The sequence below is a fragment of the Leucopleurus acutus genome (assembly GCF_964270905.1).
Source record: "Leucopleurus acutus genome assembly, chromosome: 15".
In the NCBI taxonomy this organism is placed as follows: domain Eukaryota; kingdom Metazoa; phylum Chordata; class Mammalia; order Artiodactyla; family Delphinidae; genus Leucopleurus; species Leucopleurus acutus.
The window spans coordinates 13,220,298-13,228,870 of NC_139157.1; the positions used below are offsets into that span (position 1 = coordinate 13,220,298).

The 8,573-nt window shown below is 42.1% G+C and overlaps 1 long non-coding RNA gene across 2 annotated transcripts; it reads right to left on the reverse strand.

Annotated features, from left to right (window-relative positions):
- Positions 1 to 6,953: 6,953 nt before the first annotated feature.
- LOC309971966 lies at positions 6,954 to 7,221 on the reverse strand. 2 transcript variants are annotated; one of them, XR_014326776.1, is made up of 2 exons: positions 7,019 to 7,221; positions 6,954 to 6,981 (listed from the first exon to the last, which is right to left on the reverse strand). It is a non-coding gene; the product is annotated as an uncharacterized lncRNA (long non-coding RNA). The 2 variants fall into 2 exon arrangements; XR_014326777.1 differs by having other exon boundaries at positions 6,954 to 6,985.
- Between the last annotated feature and the right edge of the window lie 1,352 nt (positions 7,222 to 8,573).

Here is an 8,573-nt window from a genome sequence, read left to right on the forward strand (position 1 = left end):
TTATTCTCACAGTTTTTTCTTAAAGACATAGAATGTAATTCTATCTACTGAAAATATTCTTTCTCTCTCTGGTGGAAACTAAACACGTGCATAAGGCAGAATTACTTTTACTCCCTGCAAAGAAGCTAATGAACATTTCTGGACCCAAGGAATTGGACACAATCTCCAACCAAGCATATGTTTAAACATCACAGAAACGTAAAAGAAAAAAATAATATTTGGCATATACAAACCAAAGCTTTTTGATACAATTATAAAAGAATATTTTCATAATTAAAAATTTGCAGGGCTTCCCTGGTGGTGCAGTGGTTGGGAGTCCGCCTGCCGATGCAGGGGACACGGGTTCGTGCCGCGGAGCGGCTAGGCCGGTGAGCCATGGCCGCTGAGCCTGCGTGTCCGGAGCCTGTGCTCCGCAACGGGAGAGGGCACAACAGTGAGAGGCCCACGTACCAGAAAAAAAAAAAAAAAAAATTTGCATAAAAATCTTAGAAATATATATATGTATTATCTAAGAAAGCCACAAACACAGATATCTCCCATTTGGGGTTTGCTTATTAACAATCATGCTAATGAAGCCGAATCCATGCTTTGTACCGTGACACCAAATTAAATCTCGGAGACAGAGTTCTGGGCAGAGTAGAAAAGACTAGCTTTATTGCTTTGCCAGGCAAAGGGGGCCACAGCAGCCTAATGCCCTCAGAACTGTGTGTCCTGACCTGGAGGGGGTAGTGAGGAGTTTTATAGGAATGGTTCAAAAAGGGAATGATCAGCTCATGCACATTCTTCTGCTTGGTTGGTGGTGAGGTAAGTGGAAGTCAGCATCATCAATCTTCTGGTTCCAACCAGTCTGAGGTCTACGTGCTTGTGGGCACCACACAGTTAACTTCTCCCACCTGGTGGAGGTTTCAGTATCCACAAAACTGCTCAAAGATATTGTTACGTATATCCCTTGATGGGGAACAAGGACCCAGCCCCAAGGCTGCATTTTTTTTTTTTTTTTGACTGTTCCTCCCTTGTCTCTACATCCCCTGCCTTCCCTAATTAGCAACTGTTTGAACCTGCTTGTTGGAAATCGGGGAAGGTCATGGAGGCTGAATGAAGCCTATTTCCTGTAATCAAGAAATGGAGGACACAGAAAGGCTTTTGTGCCCAGGAGCCCCACAGCGTCCTGCTCAGTATCACTAATTGGTTTCTGAGAGATTTATATCCAACTAACATAAACAGAATTTAAAGCACAAACATATAATTAGCTGGGATAATGTCCAGAAGGACAATTTTGGTGTACATTTTCAACGAGAAGCTTAAGTGGAGCCTTTGTTTCTCACTAAAACCCACATATAATTCTGAGGACATTATTAACAGCCTCTGGTTGGTCACAGAGAATAAAGAAGTCAGGCAGAGGGAAAGAAAGAAGATCCATTGGCCAGTCTACCACAAACCAGACATGCTAACTAGGTGTGATAAACGAAGCACAGTATACTGATCCTTCTGTACTGGCCTCTCAATTCGCAGGGACCCTAAACACTAGAATGTGCAACACAGGCAACCTTGTGACAGTCTGTATCAAAGACTAGAATTTCTTTGAATGAGAGGACAGGAGGGTCAACAATAAAGTAGTTGGCACTAGCGGCAAGCAGAGACACTGTCACCCCATAGAAAAATTGCATAATACAAAATTGTCCAGGAAAATAATTATTGCTATCCTCCTTTGTCCCACTTCTTCCGTTACATTAGCACTTAGGCTCAGTCTGTTATCACTGCAAAGACTCCTCAGTTTATACTCTTAACCAAGGCTTTATCAATATAATTAAGCCTGTATTAATATTGCTACTTTTTTTTCTTATAAATACCTATAATTAAAAAGTTCCTGACTTGTGTTCAAAGATTTCTTTCATCCCTTGCCTCTTCCTCCCACTAAAGGTCAACACACATTTTCTTTTCTTCTCCATTAACCAGCCAGCAGTGAGTTGAATCCCAGATTCAAGAGAGAATGAGTAGGGAAAGGAAGTATCACCAAGGTGGTCTTTGAGGCAGGAATATGTGTGGAATATGTGTGAACTGTTACTCACTGAGTTCAGGAAGTTTTGTTTCCAAAGGCAAATGGGAAGGGCTTATTGAAAAGCACAGAGGAGCCAGCAACAGAAGGAGAATAAGAGCAGAGCTTTTCCAAAGGTTGTTTTTCCTGATTATTTCCAAATGTTTATGAATGCAGATGTCTGGAACAGTTGGTTTATCACCCCTGAATTTTGCTTCAACAAAACCTCATAAAAAGGGAGTGGAGATGGATGGGCCAAGTAGCCATTTTATTTATATGAGGAGCTAAAGAAAACTAAGTGAAATATAATCCAAATAAAAAACGTATTTTAGACAGCAAAAGAGCAACAAAGAAACCAACACGGTATTCAGAAAACCAGAAACCCTAAACAAAAGCTTCAGATAAACCAAAATCAAAAGGATGTCAGAGCTTCAACTGACGTTAAATACTGCAGAAAAGGATGTCATTCTCAAATCAAAGGGCTGTCCCCAAAGGTAGTCTTTTCCATATGAAATTAAAAGGCAAAATTACTAGTTCAACTATATTCTCCTATATAAATGACATCTTCAGAGATTTACAAACCAAATACAATAATAGATACATGTTATATGTTATACTCAAAGTAGCACTTCAAAAATTCTAACAAGTGAAACAAAAAAATTAGAATTATTAAAGTCACCGAGTAAAACAGTATCTTTAAAAATAAGTCTTGAAATCTGGACCTGATTCTAAATCCAACCTAACAGAAGCACTGAGTCATATGTAGAACTTGTTTAAACCATGAGCTATTAAACATAGGCCATATTAGTTCTGTTGTGCTATTCTATAGTAAACAACAAAGAATATCTTAACTGCTTAATATAACATCAACCTGAGGGAATCTTATTAGAAAACATATTATTTAAATGTGCTTAACTATCTAAAATAATTGGAATGGTGCAGTTTACAAGTATATAGATTTAAGAGCTAATTTTCAACAGGGGTGTTAGAAATATTATTTTTTCTATATTACAGAATAAATAAAACCAAATGAGATTTCTACGAAATTTACCGTCACTAATTTTAAATCACTCCCTTTAATTTACAACAAAATTAAACAGATATTTAAATACCTTTTAAAACTGATAGTTGAATATTTGTCTATTTACCTCAGTCTGGTAGCAATCTTAAAGAAAATAGCAATATGCTACCCTCACAGAGTGATTACTATGTTCTAAGCATTGTTCTCATAAATTTAATCAACAGCTACCCTACAAAGTATATACTATTGTTATCCCCCTTTCACAGACAAAGAAGCTGAGATTCTGAGAAGTTAAGTGATTTACCTAAAAGGACAAACCTGAGATCCAAATGCAGGGACTGCCCTCTTAATCATCCCATTATATGAAGAACCTTTCCAAAGATGTTAAATGAAGAATAAAGGTTAGGTGAGTTGTAGGGGACCAGCCTTTCTAGAGACACCAAAGTTTTCTTTTATTGCCTAGTTTTGGACTGGATATAAAATATGTAATAGTTACCATTATTCTGTGTATTCTTTGTACCCAAATGACTACTTCTAAATTATCCAACAATCCAGAGCCTGGAAGCTCTACACAAATACCTCTCTCTCTCTTTCTATTCCTCCTCCCTCTCTTCCTCCCTCCCTCCTCCCACTCTCTTCTTTAAAAACCACTGATGGACTCAAGCATATCTAGTGAAGAATGTCTTAGGGCATGTGTAGCACCTGCACTGATGTTGACTGTAAAATGGTTATGTAAGAAGGACCTCAAATAGAACAACCAGGGGAGGACGTTTAATAGAAATACGTGGAGAATTCTGAATTATTTTTTCTGCCCTTTGGGAAGCTGTTTTTAATTGGAACTCCAATAAGGAAGCCTCCTTTTCTATCAAAGCCAGTCAAAAATGACTCCTATATTATAACATAAAGGGCACAGTCCTTTGAAGAAGAGTATTGTCCTTAGAGAAAGAATATTGGTTCAAGACCCAGCAGAGGGGACTTCCCTGGTGGTCCAGTGGTTAAGAATCTGCCTGCCAATGCAGGGGACATGGTTTCCGTCTCTGGTCCAGGAAGATCCCACATGCCATGGGGCAACTAAGCCCCTGCATCACAACTACTGAGCCCATGCGCCACAACTCCTGAAGCCCACATGCTCTCGGGCCCGCATGCTGCAAATACTGAAGGCTGCGTGCCTAGAACCCATGCTCCGCAACAAGAGAAGCCACCGCAATGAGGAGCCCACACACTGCAACAAACAGTAGCCCCCACTCACCTCAACCAAAGAAAGCCTGCACGTGGCAATGAAGACCCAGCGTGGCCAAAAAAAAGGACCTAGCAGAAAGAGAGAGGGGAAAATCAAGTGAGCTCTAAAATTAAAAAAGCAAAAGAAAAGAACAAAAACAAAAAGTAAACCCTTTTTCTCTGGGGTAATTAAATACGTGTAGTGCAGCCAAGACATTACCAAACAATATGTGCAAGGAAGTCACAGAAGAGAACACACAAATGACCTATAAGAATATAAAAATTCGCTCAATCTCAGTGAAAATCACAGCAAATGCTGATTAAAACACAGGTGACAGATCAAGAATACCAGTTAGAAAATTTAGCCTCCTCTTGCCCAATTAGCTCTCTTTCCTCAAAGAATAATTATTCTGTTTATTTATCTTGGTCTTTTAGTGCTGTTGATCTCCTTCAAAATTCTGGTAGTCTTTGCCTATCAATCAGGTTTATGAATGAAGTCCTTGGTTGCTACATATAGGTGGTTGGGGCCAGTTTTGTTCTGTTATGTAAGCCTGCTTCCCATTGCCCCAGTAGTCCTGAACCAGAAGGCTGAGACCAACTTTTAAAAATCATTTAATTTTAATAAGAGACTTCAACCAAAAGACTGGTTAAGAACACATCTAGTGTTGGATAGATTTGCAGAATTGGAACAATTCACGAAGCCTCTAGTTGGTGAATAAAATGAGGATCGTACTGCACCACACTGACTCTTGAAAGACCGTTACATAGAAGAAAAGCTAAATATTTGTATGATTACCTATATCCAGATTTACCTAAAGAAAGCAACCTTTATAAATCACTAATATTGTAAAATAAACAATAGCTAGATAAGCAAATGTTAAGGAAAATAAATGAGGAATGGAAAATTTCCTTTTTTTTTTTTTTGTATCTCAAATATGCCCTGGAGGTCTAGAGCTGGCCAGCTTCAAGAAGGATATCATTCAATAAAACAGACATATGTAAAAGAAAAACCAGGAGAGGATTCTTACTCAGGATTAGGAGGGATTTTTCCATAATCTTAAAACGTCAAAAAATTTCCTATGGTCAGCTAACTGTCATGTCCCTGCCCTGTGCAGTGAGTTTCTTGGGCACTTTTATTTAGGTAATGGCAACTCCTAGCATCATTGGCAGGGGCTCAACATGTGGTAGGAATTTAAAAAAACTATTGTGGAGTGGGACGAGGGGAAGATGGTGGAAGAGTTAAGACGCGGAGATCACCTTCCTCCCCACCGATACACCAGAAATACATCTACACGTGGAACAACTCCTACAGAACACCTACTGAAGGCTGGCAGAAGACCTCAGACCTCCCAAAAGGCAAGAAACTCCCCACGTACCTGGGTAGGGCAAAAGAAAAAGGAATAAACAGAGACAAAAGGATAGGGACGGGACTTGCACCAGTGAGAGAGAGCTGTGAAGGGGGAAAGATTTCCACACACGAGGAAGCCCTTCGCGGGCGGAGGCTGCCGGTGGCGGAGGGGGGAAGCTTCGGAGCCGCGGAGGAGAGCGCAGCAACAGGGGTGCGGGGGGCAAAGCGGAGAGATTCCCGCACAGAGGATCAGGGCCGACCGGCACTCACCAGCCCGAGAGGCTTGTCTGCTCACCCGCCGGGCGGGCGGGGCCTGGAGTTGAGGCTCGGGCTTCGGTCGGAGCGCCGGGAGAGGACTGGGGTTGGCGGCGTGAACACAGCCTGCAGGGGGTTGGTGCACCACGGCCGGCCGGGAGGGAGTCCGGACCTGCCGAACAGGCAGGAGACTTTTTCTTCCCTCTTTGTTTCCTGGTGCGTGAGGAGAGGGGATTAACAGCGCCGCCTAAAGGAGCTCCAGAGACAGGCGCGAGCCGCGGCTAAAAGCGCGGATCCCGGAGACGGGCATGAGACGCTAAGGCTGCTGCTGCCGCCACCAAGAAGCCTATGTGCGAGCACAGGTCACTCTCCACACCCCCCTTCCGGGGAGCCTGTGCAGCCCGCCACTGCCAGGGTCCCGGGATCCAGGGACAGCTCCCCCGGAAGAACGCACGGCGCGCCTCAGGCTGGTGCAACGTCACGCCGGCCTCTGCCGCCGCAGGCCCGCCCCGCACTCCGTGCCCCTCCCTCTCCCCGGCCTGAGTGAGACAGAGCCCCGGAATCAGCGGCTCCTTTAACCCCATCCTGTCTGAACGAAGAACACACGCCCTCCGGCGACCTACACGCAGAGGCGGGGCCAAATCCAAAGCTGAACCCCGGGAGCTGTGCGAACAAATAAGAGAAAGGGAAATCTCTCCCAGCAGCCTCAGAAGCAGCGGATTAAAGCTCCACAATCAACTTGATGTACCTGCATCTGTGGAATACATGAATAGACAACGAATCATCCCAGATTTAGGAGGTGGACTTTGACAGCAAGATTTATGATTTTTTTCCCCTTTTCCTCTTTTTGTGAGTGTGTATGTGTATGCTTCTGTGTGAGATTTTGTCTGTATAGCTTTGCTTCCACCATTTGTCCTAGGGTTCTATCCGTCCGTTTTTTAAAAAAATTTTTTTCTTAATAATTATTTTTTATTTTAACAACTTTATTATATTTTATCTTATTTTATTTTACTTTATCTTCTTTCTTTTTTTCCTTCCTTCCCTCCTTCCTTCCTTCCTCCCTCCCTCCCTCCCTCCTTTCTTTCTTTCTTTCTTTCCCTCTTTCTTTCTTTCTTTCTTCTTTCTTTCTTTCTTCTTCTACTAATTCTTTCTTTCTACTATTTCTCCCTTTTATTCTGAGCCGTGTGGATGAAAGGCTCTTGGTGCTGCAGCCAGGAGTCAGTGCTGTGCCTCTGAGGTGGGAGAGCCAACTTCAGGACACTGGTCCACAAGAGACCTCACAGCTCCACATAATATCAAATGGTGAAAATACCCCAGAGATTTCCATCTCAACACCAGCACCCAGCTTCACTCAACGACCAGCAAGCTACAGTGCTGGACACCCTATGCCAAACATCTAGCAAGACAGGAACACAACCCCACCCATTAGCAGAGAGACTGCCTAAAATCATTCTAAGGCCACAGACACCCCAAAACACACCACCACACGTGGACTTTCCCACCAGAAATACAAGATCCAGCCTCATCCACCAGAACACAGGCACTAGTCCCCTCCATCAGGAAGCGTACACAACCCACTGAACCAACCTTAGCAATTGGGGACAGACACCAAAAAAAACGGGAACTACAAACCTGCAGCCTGAAAAAAGGAGTCCCCAAACACAGTAAGAGAAGCAAAATGAAGAGACAGAAAAACACACAGCAGATGAAGGAGCAAGATAAAAACCCACCAGACCTAACAAATGAAGAGGAAATAGGCAGTCTACCTGAAAGAGAATTCAGAATAATGATAGTAAGGTTGATCCGAAATCTTGGAAATAGAATGGACAAAATGCAAGAAACATTTAACAAGGACATAGAAGAACTAAAGATGAAACAAACAACAATGAACAACACAATAAATGAAATTAAAAATACTCTAGATGGGATCAATAGCAGAATAACTGAGGCAGAAGAACGATAGGTGACCTGGAAGATAAAATAGTAGAAATAACTACTGCAGAGCAGAATAAAGAAAGAAGTATGAAAAGAACTGAGGACAGTCTCAGAGACCTCTGGGACAACATTAAATGCACCAACATTTGAATTATAGGGGTTCCAGAAGAAGAAGAGAAAAAGAAAGGGACTGAGAAAGTATTTGAAGAGATTATAGTTGAAAACTTCCCTAATATGGGAAAGGAAATAGTTAATCAAGTCCAGGAAGCACAGAGAGTCCCATACAGGATAAATCCAAGGAGAAATACGCCAAGACACATATTAATCAAACTGTTGAAAATTAAATACAAAGAAAACATATTAAAAGCAGCAAGGGAAAAACAACAAATAACACACAAGGGAATCCCCATAAGGTTAACAGCTGACCTTTCAGCAGAAACTCTGCAAGCCAGAAGGGACTGACAGGACATATTTAAAGTGATGAAGGAGAAAAACCTGCAACCAAGATTACTCTACCCAGCGAGGATCTCATTCAGATTTGATGGAGAAATTAAAACCTTTACAGACAAGCAAAAGCTGAGAGAGTTCAGCACCACCAAACCAGCTTTACAACAAATGCTAAAGGATCTTCTCTAGGCAAGAAACGCAAGAGAAGGAAAAGACCTACAATAACAAACCCAAAACAATTAAGAAAATGGGAATAGGAACGTACATATCGATAATTACCTTAAATGTAAATGGACTAAATGCTCCCACCAAAA